The following is a 16154-nucleotide window of genomic DNA, read 5'->3' as shown; positions in this document are numbered from 1 at the left end:
TGACAAAGCAGGTTTATTTTTAGGCTGTCACACTCACTCCTCTTTCTTGTCCTCACATACAGAGCAGAGACTAAAAACCTCTTGGGTTGGGGAGTTGGCCTTTTGGACCCATTGCACCCTTGTAAGGATGCTTCCAGCATGGATTCCAGACCTCAATTATTCCCAAACAACAATAATATTTAACCTTTTGTTTCCAGTCTTTCCTTTTAAAATTCAATGGTCTTCCACTAGGGGACAGTAGAGGTTCATAGTATTCAATTATCTATTACATTATTCAGATAAAGAGATATGACAAAATGCTTTTTGAGGTCTCCTTAAAGAAATACCAAAGAGTTTTTTTAAATCAGTAACAACACTTGGAGTTTTAAGAACTGCTCTATGTGAGAATTTGGCCAAGCTGAGCTGGTGCTTTTGTTTTCCATTAGACTATACAAAAGAGTGAAAAGAACCACAACTCAAGGAACTGTCTCACTCCAAAATAGCATAAGTTTGGCCCTGGTGCAGCCAAGTTCTGGCACCTTCTGTTTTAAAGCGCCAATGTGGATGACGCATCGGCTTTCGACCCCTTCCAGTCCGGCGTTTGTGCTAAGAATGGGGCGGAGAATCTTTTGCCTGTCGCCGCCGTACAGATACACTCCGCGATCCAGCGCTTGACCGAGTAGACCATCGGCGCTGCTGGAAGTTGTTAGATCTCACCGCGAGCGCTTGATAGTGTCGACCATTCCCTTTTAGACCCACCGTCTGGTTGCCTCCGGAGTACGGGCACCGTCCTTTCAATGGATAGTAAACTTTGCTTCTCCGGGGCCGGAACGCCAGTAAGTGAGATGCGGGACTCAGGCCTTCCGGAAGTGCCCGCCTTCCATGCCGCGCACTTATGGGGCGCTACTATCCCCGCTGTTGTTTAACATCTGATGTAACTTTGCTCAGCTGGCTTTCGAAAAGCGGAGTTTTTTGGGCTGAATTTATCATCAGTATGCAGATGGACACTCAGCTCTATCTCGGTTGATGGAGGGGGGTGGAGCAGCCACCATCCCTCGCAGCCTCTTTAAGCAGCACTGGCTTTGGAGGCAGGCCCGCTACATATGCGACAGGAGCAGGTTATTAAATCTGGAACCCATCGAATGACGGAGATCCTCTGTCGCAGGCTTTGAGGGGGAGGGGGGACTTTCCAGCTGCCTGTGTGGGAGGGGGTCATATTGGCGCCGACCCCTCCGGGTCTCAAGCAGTCTTTGGGGGTCCACCTGACGAATTGTCTCTCCTAACAGATCCCAGGCGTGGCCTGCACAACCCGGGCTGCTTTTTTCCTAATTCCTCTAAGCTCGGCAGTTGGTTCCCTTCCTCTCCCGAGCAGACCTGGCCGTCAGTGATCCATGCAAATTGAGTCACCTCCAGATTGGCCACTATTGTGTGTTCCCGGCTTTACGCTGGCCTTCCCTTGGCGCTTGATCCCGGGGAGGATTAAAACTGGTCTGAGGCGATGGAAGGCGCTGCTTGTTCGATGTAGCTTTACCTGGGAACAGGCATCCAGCCGGTATTGCTTTAAATGCACTGGCTTCCAGTAGAGTTCCAGATTATTTTCAAGGTGTTGGTGTTGGACCTTTTGGCCTTACGTGGGTTTGGACGATCAGATGCCTTTCAGACCGCATCACCCCATAGGTCCCTGCACGGCCCCTCCGCAGTCATCAGCTTGAGGCCACCCGGCTGGCGGTCCCTGGCCCCTCACTGATGCAAGCTGATTCCACACGTTTGAAGCCCTTTACGGCTCTGCCCCTGGCCCGGTGGAACGCTGTTCCTCCAGGGTCCGGAATGCGGGACCTTCCTAAGAGTTCTAGGGCCTGCAAGATGATGATGTTCCCACGGGCCTTTGGAGGAATCCTGGCCGCTGATGCAGTGCCCCCTTCCCGTTTTGGCCCCATGCCCGACCCGGACAATTGGGTCAGCTGTCAACCAACGTGTCCACCATGCCTCCCCTAGGGGTGGGGGTGGGGAGGGAATTTAAACATATAACAATTTAGGCCCACTTATATTTTTACTCCTCCATAATTGTTGATAACCATTGCTGCTTTTACCAAGCCATCACTTACCTTGTATTATTGCCAACCTGCTGTACACCGCCCAGATTCCTTCTGGGATGGCAAAGCTTCAGCAAACAACAAATACAACAAATAAAATAAATAACAGAAGAGAAGGAAATCTCACCAGTTTTTTCTTTGCCACAGATGAGTTAGGGTGAAGCTACATATTACTCTCATGTATAAATATCACTTGAGAAACTGCGTTGGGAAAGGTCTAATTACAGCCGAGCCAACTTCAAAGTGGAGGCATGGGACAGCCAAACTGCCAGGACCCAGATAAGTTTAGGAGAGGTAGAGCAATGGCCGCCCTGACTAACCAGTGGGAATGTGGCCCAGGAAAAATTGCAGAGCCCAGGCTCCCTTTCAAGTACATGCTCTGCTATACCCTTGGCCTAGACAAGCATCTTGGGTGCTAGTCAAACTAGATTCTGGTTAGACTGCCATTTGTCTCTTCTTTCTCCATCTGCTTTTGCTACACTTTCAGACTCCTGAAAGGTTTCAAGTATGCTTCCTCCCTCCAGCGCCTATATTATTATGTCCTTAGCCTATTTCCTGCATTCCTACTTATCCGCAATTCTTTCTGCCTTTGTTCTCACTTTGTCTTGAGATGGACTAAAGTTTCTTTTTGCAACCTCTAGTACCTCAGGATGGAAACTTCAGCATCAATAGTGCAAATACCTGGCCCTTGCAGACAGATGTTGCTTACAGTAGCAACTTGGGAGGGGGGGAATGTGTTGCATCCCCATTCTTGTGCCTCACAGGAAGTGACAGTGGAAGTTCAACCTTCCATGGCCTACTGTTGCACCATTTTATTCATATAAAGGCCTGGGGCCCTTGCATCTTCGAGACCGCATCACCCCATACGTCCCTACACGGCCTCTTCGTTCAGTGGAGGCCAATTTACTGGTGGTCCCTGTCCCCTCAATGATGCAGCTGGCCTCCACATGGGCCAGGGCCTTTACGGCTCTGGCCCCAGCCTGGTGGAACGCTCTCCCACCAGCTGTCCAGGCCCTGTGGGATCTTGGTGAATTCCGCAGGGCCTGTACGACGGAATTGTTCCACAGAGCCTTTGGAGGGACTGGCCGCTGATGGTGCCCCCCCTTTTTCTTGGCTCTTACATCTGGGCCTTATACTATCTGATGGGACTCGCCGTTCCTCCCTTTGGGAAAGGATTTAATAATAGGTAGTCAAAGTCACTTACATTGAGGTATTATAGTTGGTCTTCCGCTGTTTCTTGAAATGCAATGAATTTATGATGGTTTTATGACTGTATTTTGTTATATGTTGTACACCGCCCAGAGCCCTTCGGGGATAAGGCGGTATAAAAGCCTAAAGTATAAATAAATAAATAAAAAATAAGATGATAAAAGGAAAAAGCTGCAAAGAAAATCTAATTGGAGTAAGGAAAAATCACAGGCTGGAAAAGTACAAGCAAATCACTCTCCTCCCAGTGCTCTTTCATGTTTAATTTGAGCCTCCTACTGGGTGGAGGATTTCTGCACAGAAAAGATCTCCAGTATAGCTATGCGTTTGCAATATGTGGCTGGGTCTCCTTAAAATTAAGAGGATGTGTTGAAGATTAGTTTTCTGCCAATAACCTGGCAGAATTAGGGATGACTTTCAGTTCTCATTCAAGATGTTTTGACCCAAAGAATCTCCATCTCCATTATACAAATCATGGTTCTTTATTTTCACTTCACAGCCTAACTTGGCCTGGGCTTCTCAGAGCTTGGGAGCTAAGAAGTGTTGGCCACAGTCAGTAGTTGCATGGGAGATGTTCCACCAGGTCTATGGGTGAGGGCAGCAACAGTGTCCATCTTGGCTAGTTCTCCCTCCCCTCCCCTCCTTGCTTTCTTTTCTTTCATTTCTGTATAGCTTTTTATTTTCTTTTAGAATTTCCTGTGAACTTTTCCTTGATTGTTCCCTTCCTCTGACTGGGCTTCTACTATTTATTGAGTTTTATGGTGCCAAAATAACTGAAATGTTAAGAGTCAGGGTAAATTGTATAATTTTGATTTTATTATTGCAGAAGTGACTGTTATAAGCCACTCTGAGCCAACCTTGATGGGAAAGGACAGGCCATAAGTTCAGTAAATAAGTAAATAAATAAGACCACCAAGGAAGACTGAAGTCACTATGCAAAGGAAAATGGCAAACCACATCTACTCAGCTCCTGCCTAGAACATCTCATGGATGGGATCACAACACACTGGTTGCTGCTTAACATCATCTTTATTTTCTGCTTCTTTAGAATGTTTGCATTTTTCAACATTATCTGAGTAGGAAAAAACACATTATGGTACATTATAACTTTTACTATATGTATAAGTGATAAACATAGTATGCATAAATATTGGCTTGGATCCAGCCAGCATTTCAGTTGATCTAACTCTGTACTATTGTCCTACATTCCACATTGTTTTTGTCTTTACAGGCCCCCATGATCCCCATTGAAGGTTTTTTGGTGATCAAAGGGAACTTATCCTTCCTTTTTAATCAGCAGAAAAACTGGTTGAATTCAACCCACTGGATCAAGGAGGTATTAAGAACCATACAACTATCGTACACAGTGAAATGAATCTACAAAACGAGGCAATTAAGAGTGGAAAAAATGTAACTGTTGGTAACAATATTAATGTCTATGAAGAGTACAGTACAAAATTCCACAGAAGAATATGGAAGGATGTGTTATAAGGACTTGAATCTTAGAAGGATGAAAAGTTCTTGCGTTGGCCACTTTATTCAGCCAGGATTCCTTTTAGTCTTGTGCAATTTATTAACATCTGTACATGTTTGCAAAGAGCACATGAGGACATTTTATAATTTGTCTCAACTTGCACTATATAAGAGTTCAGTTTTTCATTAAAAATCACACTATTATCGCAGTGTTAACAAGTCAAATCATCAAAGTCTGAAAACAAACAAGAGGCTGAACTAAATTCCTCACCCATGCATAATACTTCTTTCCCTGCCTCTATTCAGATATGGCTGTTGGCTGAAAAACACTCTCAAGTCTCACTTTGATCGGGGCAACATTTCTAGTTGCTGCAATATGATCTGGCAAGATCTATGACCTCATGCTTTGCAGCTCTCAAATGTTCTGTGGGGATTTTTAATTTGTAAAGTATTAGTAGAGCATGCATAAGGGAACATCACACATTCCTCCCCACAAGCTATCTTCCCCATGTGCTCATGGTGTACAAGGAAACATGTGAGCTGCAACTGGAGGACTGCTAAGAACAACAGAGAAAAGTATAGCAAGAATATCAGTGAAAATGCAGGAGGGAAAGAAGCAGAGTTGTAGATGTTTGGAGATGTTATGATTGTTGTGGTTATGATTGTTGTTGTTATCATCATTATTATTATCATTTATTGTATTTGTGTGGTTCTCCTCTGGGGAAAGGCAGTATACTTAAAGTTTCCAAAGATCATTCCCATCGAGGCACTAATTCATAACATTTAGTTTCAACAAGATTACTACATAAGATGTCTTCAAATAATATGTCTTACATATCCTCTGTTGATGAACTGGACTCTGTGACCATTGTGAAGGGACTTTAGAGAAACAATTACAATTTAATTGAGAGTGCAGAGAGTATATGGTACCCTCACCCAGTGAAAACATACACTGGTGGAGCTGATTGAGAATCTTGACCTTTTGGTCCAATCACTAACTTTGTATTCAGAAAACTACTGGCCTAAAACTAATCTTCAATGTTCATAAGAAAAAGCTGGTGGGAATTATTTGTGTATGAGTTCTTAGGAAAGCAAAGAAGGAACAATTGTCAGGAAGCCACATGAGCCTGCATGTCTAAGTCACTGACCCTGAGACTCCTAATATGGTTGATGAAAGTGATGATGTCTGTATCTTCAATCAATTGCTAATACCATGGATACTTATTTTCAGCTGTCCATCCAAATTTGAGGATTGCAAAACTTGGCCTTGGTTTACTTACCATTTTAATTATTGACAGTATCAGTCATTTTGACTGGATACTGCACAAGAGAAGAACATCTGCTCATGAGGTTGTTCCAACAAGAGATTAGCCTAATTCTGTAAAGATTAATAAAAATAAGGGACCATGGGATCCCTTCCATAAACAGGTATTAGAGGCATCTCATTTTAAAATCATGAAGATCATGATTACTACTGTAGGATGTTTTTAAAAATGGTAATCAAATGTGGCATCAAGTATGCAATCAGGGAAAACACAAGTTGGTGGTAGTGGAAAGTGCCATCAAGTTACAGCTGACTTAGGGAAGTCCCATAGAGTTTTTATGCCAAAAGATGTTCAAAGGTGGTTTGCCTGCCATTGCCTGCCTCCACATGGGTTGAGAGAGTTCTGAGAGAGCTGTGAATGGTCCAAGGTCACACTAAAGACTTCATATTGAGCCGAAGGAAATCAAACTTGATTCTCCAGATGAGATCAGAGTCTACCGCTCTTAACCAATACACCACGCTGGCACAAATCAGACTCAAATAAAACTGCATAGTATATTCTAAGGACAGATGTTCAGTTCTGCTGCAGAGAACCTGTTAATAATGAGAATATTGCATCTTTTAACCATTCATCGCTGAATCTAATAGTAAACTTGCTGAACCTGGTCTAGATGACAAAAACTGCAACATTGTGGTGCCTGCAGACAAGTAGAGGGTCTCAGCATACGCAGGCAATTCCACAGGTGTGCAGGAAAAATGACTATTTTTTGTACCCCAAGGGAACCTCCCTCCCCCCAAACAACCTGGTGAATATACTTCCAGAGGCATAAAATGCTGAGAGCCCAGGCTTCAGTCTCCCCACAGCCAAGAAGTTTATTGGATTGCTTTGGGTCTCCCCTACCCTAACCTGCTTCTCAAGGCTATTGTAAGAGCAAAATTGAAGGGGATAAGCCACATAAATCACCTAGAGTTCTTTGAAGGTAAGGTGGGATCTTGCCTAATAAACCTACAGTGCTTAATACAGCTAATGTAAACTTGATGCCAGTGAATTAACATGATGAAATGTATCTACAAAACTATCACATAGATTTTGTTACTTTCTTACTTCATTGACTAGTACAGGGTTGGATGAAAAGGATAAAATTCTATATAGGAGGAAGCTAGAAAGGCTAAAGCTCACAATGAGCTCAGACTTGTGAGAGAGGTCAAGAACAATAAAAAAGGATATTTTGGTTATGTCTGCAGCAAAAGGAAGAAAATGGATACAATAGGGTCATTGTGTGGAGAAGATGATTAAATTCTAACAGGGGACAGAGAAAAGGCAGAACTATTCAACAACTTCTTTGCCTCAGTTTTTTCCAAAAGAAAAACAGTGCTCAACTGGGGGGAAATTGATCAGGAGATACAGTAGGGGAAATTCAGCACAAAATAAATAAAGAGCTAGCACAGGAACACCTGAATACTTTAAAAGAATTCAAATCTCCAGGGCCTGATGAACTACATCCCAGGTATTAAAAGAACTGGCAGAAGTTATATCAGAAACAAGGGCATGGGTTGTAACTTTTACGTTTTGGATGCGTCTTTGTTTCTGCACTGACCCTAACAGTTTGTCCCAGTTAGAAATGAGAGAGCTTCAGCTTTCGAAACAGTGGCTACATATTGAAAAAAAGATCTTTTCCTTGGGCTTCTCTTGGGAGGTCTCTACCAAAGTGCTCACCCGCCGCCCGGAGATTTTACTCATCGCTTTAAGAGTCTATGGATTGCATGCCTGATCCAAGAATATCAATTTCTCTTCTGAGCAAAGCGCAAAGCTCTTACTCTCCAATATTCTTTGGGATTATCCCTCAGCAATCTAGCCCTGCTATATACCTGGAACATCTTGTTAATTATAATTGCAGATGGGTCATGGGTCATGACTAGAGCAAGGTGTAACTCTTTTCCGTCAGTACATCTCCAAGGTCGCTTCTCTAATATCCCACAAAATGAGCGTTGCTGTCGATTCTGTCCTGATACAACTGATTCACTTTCTCATATTCTGCTTCACTGTTCAAAATATAACAACTTCAGAACTGATCTGAGAACTGTACTACCAGCAGGATTTATGAAAAAGAGGACCCAAACAACTACTGCCCAGTCAGTCTGACATCAATACCAGGAAAGATTCTAGAGCAGTCTGTAAGCACTTGGTCCCCTTTCGCACATGCAGAATAATGCATTTTCAAGCCACTTTCCATGCACTTTGCAGCTGTGCAGAATAGCAAAATCCACTTGCAAACAGTTGTGAAAGTGGATTGGAAGTGCATTATTCTGCATGTACGGACAGAGCCGTAGAAGGGAATAACGTAATCACTGAAAATCAACATTTTTTTCAAAAACAAGTCATGTCAGACCAATCTTATCTCTTTTTTTGATACAGTGACAAACTTAGTAGATGAAAGGAATGCTGTGGACGTAGCATACCTTGATTTTAGTAAGTCCTTTGACAAGGTATCTCATGATATTCTTGTAAGTAAACTGGAAAGATTTGGCCTAGACAATGCAACTGTTAGATGGATGTGTAATTGGTTGAGTGGCCAAACACAAAGAGTGCTCACCAATGGCTTATTTTCATCCTGGAGAGAAGTGAGAAGTGAGGAGTGCCACAGGGTTCTGTCCTGGGCCCAGTGCTATTCAATATTTTTATCAATGACTTGGATAATGAAATAGAGGGCATATTAATCAAATCTGCAGATGATACCAAATTAGGAGGGGTAGCTAATACTCTGGAGGACAGAGGCAGAATTCAAAATGATCTGGACAGATTAGAGTGCTGGGCCAAAACTAACAAAATGAATTTCAACAGAGATAAATGTGAGATTCTTCACTGAGGCAGAAAAAATGAGATTCACAGAAATAGAATGGGTGACAGCTTGCTTGACAACAGTACATGTAAAAGGGATCTGGGAGTCTTAGTAGACCACAAACTGAACATGAGGCAGCAGTGTGATATGGCAGCCAAGAAAGCCAATGCAATTTGGGATGCATCAATAAGGGTATAGTGTCTAAATAAAGGGAAGTAATTGTACCACACTACCCTGCATTGGTCAAACCTCACCTAGAGTACTGTGTTCAGTTCTGGGCATCGCAATGTAAGAAGGATATTGAAAAGTTGGAACGGCTCCAGAGGAGGGCAACCAAAATGGTAAAAGGTCTGGAATCCATGCCCTACGAAGAGAGACTTAGGGAGCTCCGGATGTTTAGTCTGGAGAAGCGAAGGTTAAGGGGAACATGATAGCTAATGTTTATATGTTTGAAGGACTGTCATGACTAATAGGGGAGAAAGCTTGTTTTCTACTGCCTCTGAAACTGGGACATGGAGTAATGGATTCAAGGTACAGGAAAGAGATTCCACCTAAACATCAGGAAGAATTTTCTGACTGTCAGGGCTGTTTGATAGTGGAATTCACTGCCTTGGAGAGTGGTGGAGTCTTCTTCTTTGGAGGTTTTTGAACAGAGGCTGGATGAACATATGTTGGGAGTGCTTCGATTGGGTATTCCTGCATGGCAGGGGCTTGGATGGTCCTTGTGATCTCTTCCAACTCTATGATTCTATGGTTTATGGTCCATCTTTTTTGCTCAAACTCCTTGTACCACAATGTCCTAAAATATTAATATAAACAAAGCAATTAAATATACAACAAGCAATACAATAAAATTGGTTTATAAAATTAGGGAACACATTCAAAAATTGTATAAAACATTCAACAAAGCAAGATGACAAAACTGCAGAATAACATAACCAAAACAGTACAATATATCCTACATGAAAGGCAGTGTAATGTGAAAACTTTGCTCTAGAATTCCTCATACAGACACAGTAGCAAATAACAAGATCCCACTTGTAGCATCCAAAAAGTGAACCTATTACATGAACAGTTTACTCACAGACATTTTTGGAAAGCCCTCTAAGAAGGAGCAGCATCACCGAAAATATTACATTATTCTCTTTATTTTCAGTGTTGGAGTCCAGTCCTCGCAGGCCTTTGGAAGAAAGGAAACTATTTTCATTCACTTTAAGAGGTCTAAGATTGGCTGTGTAATGTCACTAAATTCCTGGGTAATATCGCATATTGTTAAATAATCTGATGTTCCTCAAATACTGCTTCTCCCCTCAAAGAAAAATCTGACTTGAATTAATCTCATGACTATCTTCTTTGTGAGTAAGATACTGCCTCAAAGGAAATTACAAAAGATTTTTGCTTTCTTTCTTTGAGTGGCTGTTTGCTTGATTACTGGAAAATATTTTATTGAAACCACATTGACTAGTACAAGGTTGGATGAAAGGGATAAAATTCTGTATAGGAGAAATCATTTAGTGTTCTTTAAAAAGCACATAGTTATTTACAACATGAACTGGCCCATCAAACTTCAGTTCTAGTTTATTACTCAACTGTTATTGGGGAAGTGAAATGGACAAGGCTGGCAAACTAGATAAACTATGCTGTTTTTCTCTTCTCCCCTTCCATACCAACCTGCACTAGGCTACAAGCCGCAGCCATGCACAACTGAGGAGGACTATTTCTTCCAGTGGCCCCAAAGGGAGATGAGGATGCGGGCCTTGAGGAGAGGCAGTGAGAGGAAGAGGAGGAGGAAAAAGGTATACAACATCCCTCCTCACCTGAGAACAAGAAGCACCAACAAAAAGATCTCAGGTCCTTGTCAACCCTCCACAGGCAGAGCATTTTTGGGTGGACCAAACTGTCTGCTTTGACTGGTTGTGGTTAGATGGCAGAAAATGGTCTTTTCCAGCATGTGTCGTTACCTGGGATCCTTTAAATACTTGTTCCCAAAGGGGGTGGTACCATACCCTGGGGTTGGTGCTGAGGTTACCAGGAGGGTACTAAGAATCAAGGCGGTGTCAAGGACACTAGAGATGAGCCCCTTCACCGTAATTGTTCACCTATTTATGATTGACCAGACAGAGCCATATGTCTTTATTATTCACTGTGTCATTCATCACTAGCATCTGGTTACAAAAAACCCTCAGTGGTTGCCTGCACATCACTGCACACTGTCATTACAGCAGTCAATAAAGCTCTCAATGATCTATTGTTCCAGGAGCTCTTTGATGGAAATTGTGAAGATTTTGAACATTCGTTGCTTCATCCTGAAATTCACTTCCTATCAAAGGGCAACTGTGTACATTTTTTAAACAATCCTTTTGACACTGTTGTGGAATTTCTTGAAGACACAAGTGTGTTGCTTAGTGGTGAACTCAAAGAGATCAAGCATGACATTGCTTATTTATCAGTACTATTTGCAAAATTCAATTAAATGAATTTGCAGTTGTGAGGATTGAGATCAGTTTTATGGAAACTAAATCTATTGTCTCTATGGCCCCTTCCAGACACACAAAATAATGCATTTTCGAACCATTTTCACCACTGTTTGCAAGTGGATTTTGCCATTCCGCACAGCTTCAAAGAGCACTGAAAGCAGTTTGAAAGTGCATTATTCTGCATGTGCAGAATGAGCCTATGTGTATTTCAAAGTTAAATCTATTCAAACGCAAGTCAGAAGATGAGGAGGGATGCTGCCATTTTCTCTCTCCTCCTCTTCAGCATCCAGTGTGCCTAACATGGCCTCCAACTATTATATGATAGAAGAGCTAATCTTTCCAGGAAATGAAGATCTTATCATGATCTGTCACCAGTACGCTGATGACACTCAGCTCATTCTGTTGATGGAGGGGGGAGCCGTCACCGCCCCTGCTGCTCTACAGCATTGTTTGGAGGCGGTCGCTGGTTGGTTGCAACAGAGTAGGTTAAAACTTAATCCATCGAAGACAGAGATCCTTTGGCTTGGCAGTGGGGGAGGGGTTGGGGATTTCCAGCCGCCGGTGTGGGAGGGGGCCTCATTGGCACTGACCCCCTCTGTCCGCAGCCTGGGGGTCCACCTGGATTCGTCTCTTTCAATGGAGACCCAGGTGGCCCATACAACCTGGGTTGCGTTTTTCCATCTGGGCGCCAGGCCCGGACGGCTGGCTCCCTTCCTCTCCAACAACACAGACCTGGCCACTGTGATCCATGCAACTGCTTGGTCACCTCCAGGCTGGACTATTGTAACTTCGCTTCTACAGCGCTGGCCTTCCCTTAGCACGTTTGATCCGAAACTGAAACTGGTCCAGGCACGCAGTGGCTCGGTTGCTTTCACAGGGGGCGCCTTCCAGAGACCACACATTACAACCTGGTGTTGCGCCGTCTCGCAACTGGCTCCTAGTGCTGAATCTCAGAATTGTCTTCAAGGTGTGGGTTTTGACCTTTAAGGCCTTTACCATCGGCCTGGGGACCCCTCGTACCTTCGGGACCGTCAAAAGATACCCCCCATATGTCCCAGCTTTCGGCTCTCTGGCGCTCGGAGAGGCCAATTTGCACTGGAGATCCCTGGCCCCTCAATGATGCTGGCTTGACCTCCACTCGGGGCCAGGGCCTTTACGATCTCTTGGTTTCCCCTGCCTGGTGGAACACTCTTCCTCCAACTGTCCGGGCCCTGCGGGACCTTGGGGATTTCCGCAGGGCCTGTAAGACCGAGTTGTTCCACCAGGATTTTGGAGAAACCAGCCGCTGAGTGCCCCCTCCCTCCCCCTAGGTTGGAATCCCAATGCCAACGGGATCCATTATTGAGATCTAAGGTCCCCTTATATCACCAGGACCATTACCCCCTCTTGCTAAAGGGACTAGATCTAGATAGGACGCAATCTTGATATATTATAACTGCTGTTTTTATTGTAACCTGTGGATGTTTATGATGTTTTTATGTGATTTTATGATGTACAACGCCCAGAGCCCTTCGGGGATTGGGCGGTATATTAAATCAACTAAATAATAATAATAATAATAATAATAATAATAATAAGGGCAACATTGCCTTTGATGCATAGGTCATACATAGTTGCCAAAATGCAGACCTCCTTGATGCTATTTTGAAACTTCACCAAGATGCCCCGCCCCACTTGTATAAGTTGTGTCCTGGACCTAGCTAAGGAAAGGAGGCCAGCTTCCCCTGGACCACCTGTACTAAGGGAATTACCTGATCCACACTGGCCGTATTACAACAAAGCATCAAGTACTTAAAGAGCTTCAGGACAAACACCATCTGGATTCTGTACAGGCTCAGGGAGGGGCAGAGCACTGGCATAAAAGACACTGGTGCAGCCCCGAGGCCCTTTGCCCACTTGTGTGCAGATGACCCAGGAGCTACTGTGGCTCGTGGCTGTGTCTCTGCCTGAGGCACGCTGCTTTTTTAAAAACTTGCCTCCGTGTCCCTGCATAGCTCTGTCAGGATGAGAGGACATGTCCCCATGGCCCAGCCAATGGCCCAGGGGTCAGAGGGCAGGGGGCATGTCCCCTTGTCTTGATGGAGCTATGCAGGGACACGGAGGTAAGTTTTTTTTTAAAAGCAGCGTGCTTGGGCTGGAATGCTCAGGAAGTACCCTGACTGAAAAAGAAGATTTAATAATTTTATTCATTTATCATAGAAGTGAGTCAGATGCAGACATTTTGCTTTCTAAACCATGCTGCATCCAGACCACAGAAGCAATCCTGTGATGGTGTCCATTAACCACAATGTCCCCAAACTCTGATGGGTAAGAGTAACCAACAAAGAAAGTTTTCTTGGAAAATCAGCCTTTAGGTAAGGGAACAGAACCTGGGCAGTGTGGCTTCACTTCTGTAAATAAAGTTGCTAGAAAGAAAAAGCACTCATTGCTGTAAAAATATTCACTGTCCTGTATTAAAGCCAGGGCACATCATCATGTTTCTGTTAAAGAATTCCAACTATCACATGACAGCTTGGCTGTGTAAATTGGCTAACTTGGGTAGAATGTATTTTTTATCCAGAAGCACAATGCCTGTGAAAGAAAGGAGCCTATATTAACCCTTTCAAAGGCAAGTTGCATTAATATGCTGCCATAAAAATAAACAGATTACTTAGATGGCATCTTTAAAATTACCTGTAATTAAACTTTGTTTCAGCATAATAATTTTGAAGATGCATTTATAACCAAAGCTGCCAGGGTGGGGGATTTGTAGCTGAGAAATCCAGCGTGTGGCTACGGACAAACTGGACAGGAAGGACAAATATTGTAATCAAGTCAATTAAAGCACAGGGTGAAATTGTTATGTGTGTGTGTTTAAAGTACCATCAAGTCCCAGACAACTTATAATGACCCCTGGTGGAGTATTCAAGGCAAGGGATTAAGCAGAGGTGATTTGCCATTGGCTTCCTCTGGAGAGAGTTCCTTGGAGGTTTCCCTTCCAAGTAACAATCCACCTTAACTTCTGAGATCTGATGAGACTGTACTGTACTATTTATTTATTATTTAGATTTATAGACCGCCCCATCCCCGAGGGGCTCTGGCGGTGCACAACAGTGTCAGTGTATGTGTAACAAAGGGTCACAATAGTGACCACATTTACTAAAATCCATTAAAACCATTAAAAACCATTAAAACAGCAGTCAAAACAATAATAACAGGCGTCCCATAACCCAATTCATTAAAAACCTCCCCAAAGGAGGGAACGGCCGGACACCTCCCTAGGAGGATAACACGATATATACAAGAATGGAATTGTAAAAATAAGGGAGCAAAGGGAGCAAAGGGGGGGGGGCACCCTTCAGCAACTGGGCACTCCAAAGGCCCAGAGGAACAATTCAGTCTTGAAGGCCCTGTGGAATTCACCAAGGTCCTGCAGGGCCTGGACAGTTGGAGGAAGAGTGTTCCACCAGGCCGGGGCCAGGGCCGTAAAGGTCCTGGCCCGTGTGGAGGCCAGCCGCATCATTGAGGGGCCAGGAACCACCAGCAAATTGGCCTCTGCCTATACTGTTCCACACCCCAAATTGTCATTTACAAATGTAATTTTAAAAAAGGAGGCATGTACTTTTTAAAAAAAGTCTCTGTACTTAAAATAATTTTTTTATACAACACATTTCAATTTACACTTTCATTCCAATATATTTGAATGTATATTTGTACTTTTGGATACTCAGAATGAATTTTTTTTTTACTAGATCTTGCTTGATGTGCATTCCATGAGAAACTGGGGTGTCTGACCTTTTCTTGTCCTCCGTGTGACAGCCAGATCACAGATCACACTTGAATGATTTACAAGTCTCTCTCTCTGCAGCAACTCCCTCCTTCCATTGTAATACTGATTATAAATATCCTTGCAGAGTGATGATACTTTGCAGGCATCTAATGTTTTAGATTAACATTTGGTACCCAAGTTGACATTTTGTGGATAATGACATGTATTACCTATGACATTTCAAGATTATAAAATCCTATGAAACATTTGAGGATTGCTGTACTGTAAGTGTAAAAGGAGTTATTAACCTCATTTGATCTTCTATTTGCCGGAAAATAACTGCTGTTGATTTCAATGTGATCTCACAGGACTGCAGGCTTAAAAGTAGAGGGGAATGGCTGGAGAGAAAGTATCATGACTGGAACATATGAAATAATTCACTGGAAAATGGGACAGCTCCATAAGTCTCCTGTCTTGTGCTCATTCTGAGCTCCACTGCCAGTACTGCACATCTTTACAACTGTGCCATCCAGCATTTAACACCATGATTAGTACTGCTAAGTAGAAAAAGACAAAGTGTGCTGCCTGCCTGTAATACCACACCAGCTGGAATGCTCATTTAAAGACTTGGCCCAGAGTTGGTGACATTTACTGTAAGACAGCTTTCCAAATATCACAAGGAAGGCCAATTCTCTCTCCCTTTTGCAACCTGCACAGTCCTTTCTGACCCCATTTTATATAAGCAGTTGATTGTTAAACCATCTCTTTCCTTGGGTAGGCTGCACAGTCTCATCTCACTGAGAGGTTGTTAGCCTAGCTTTCAATTTTCTGATAAACTCTGGATTGGAGTCATCCTTTCTTGGGAACGTTTGCTCGCTATGTTCTGTGCTGTTCATACTTCCTGTGGGATCTTGCCAATCCAAATTGTAATATAGTCCACAAACTCATGACTAGGTTCCATTAAGCTTAATATTCCCAATTTATTCCAATATACAGGAGTGCAGTCTGAAAATGTTGGTAGAGCAGCCATTTCCTTTCTCCAATAACACAACAAATTTCCATTTGGTCTATGCG

The 16154-nt window shown here is 43.2% G+C and overlaps 1 long non-coding RNA gene across 1 annotated transcript; it reads left to right on the top strand.

The window, feature by feature from the left end:
- The first annotated feature begins 4520 nt into the window (after window positions 1–4520).
- LOC125432001 lies at window positions 4521–15346 on the top strand. Its single transcript, XR_007244376.1, has 3 exons — window positions 4521–4614; window positions 10536–10651; window positions 15064–15346. It is a non-coding gene; the product is annotated as an uncharacterized LOC125432001 (long non-coding RNA).
- Window positions 15347–16154: the final 808 nt, after the last annotated feature.

Source organism: Sphaerodactylus townsendi, linkage group LG04, assembly GCF_021028975.2.
Source record: "Sphaerodactylus townsendi isolate TG3544 linkage group LG04, MPM_Stown_v2.3, whole genome shotgun sequence".
NCBI classification, from domain to species: domain Eukaryota; kingdom Metazoa; phylum Chordata; class Lepidosauria; order Squamata; family Sphaerodactylidae; genus Sphaerodactylus; species Sphaerodactylus townsendi.
The sequence above is the reverse complement of the archived record's forward strand: the minus strand, read 5'-3'. Positions and strand labels throughout refer to the sequence as shown.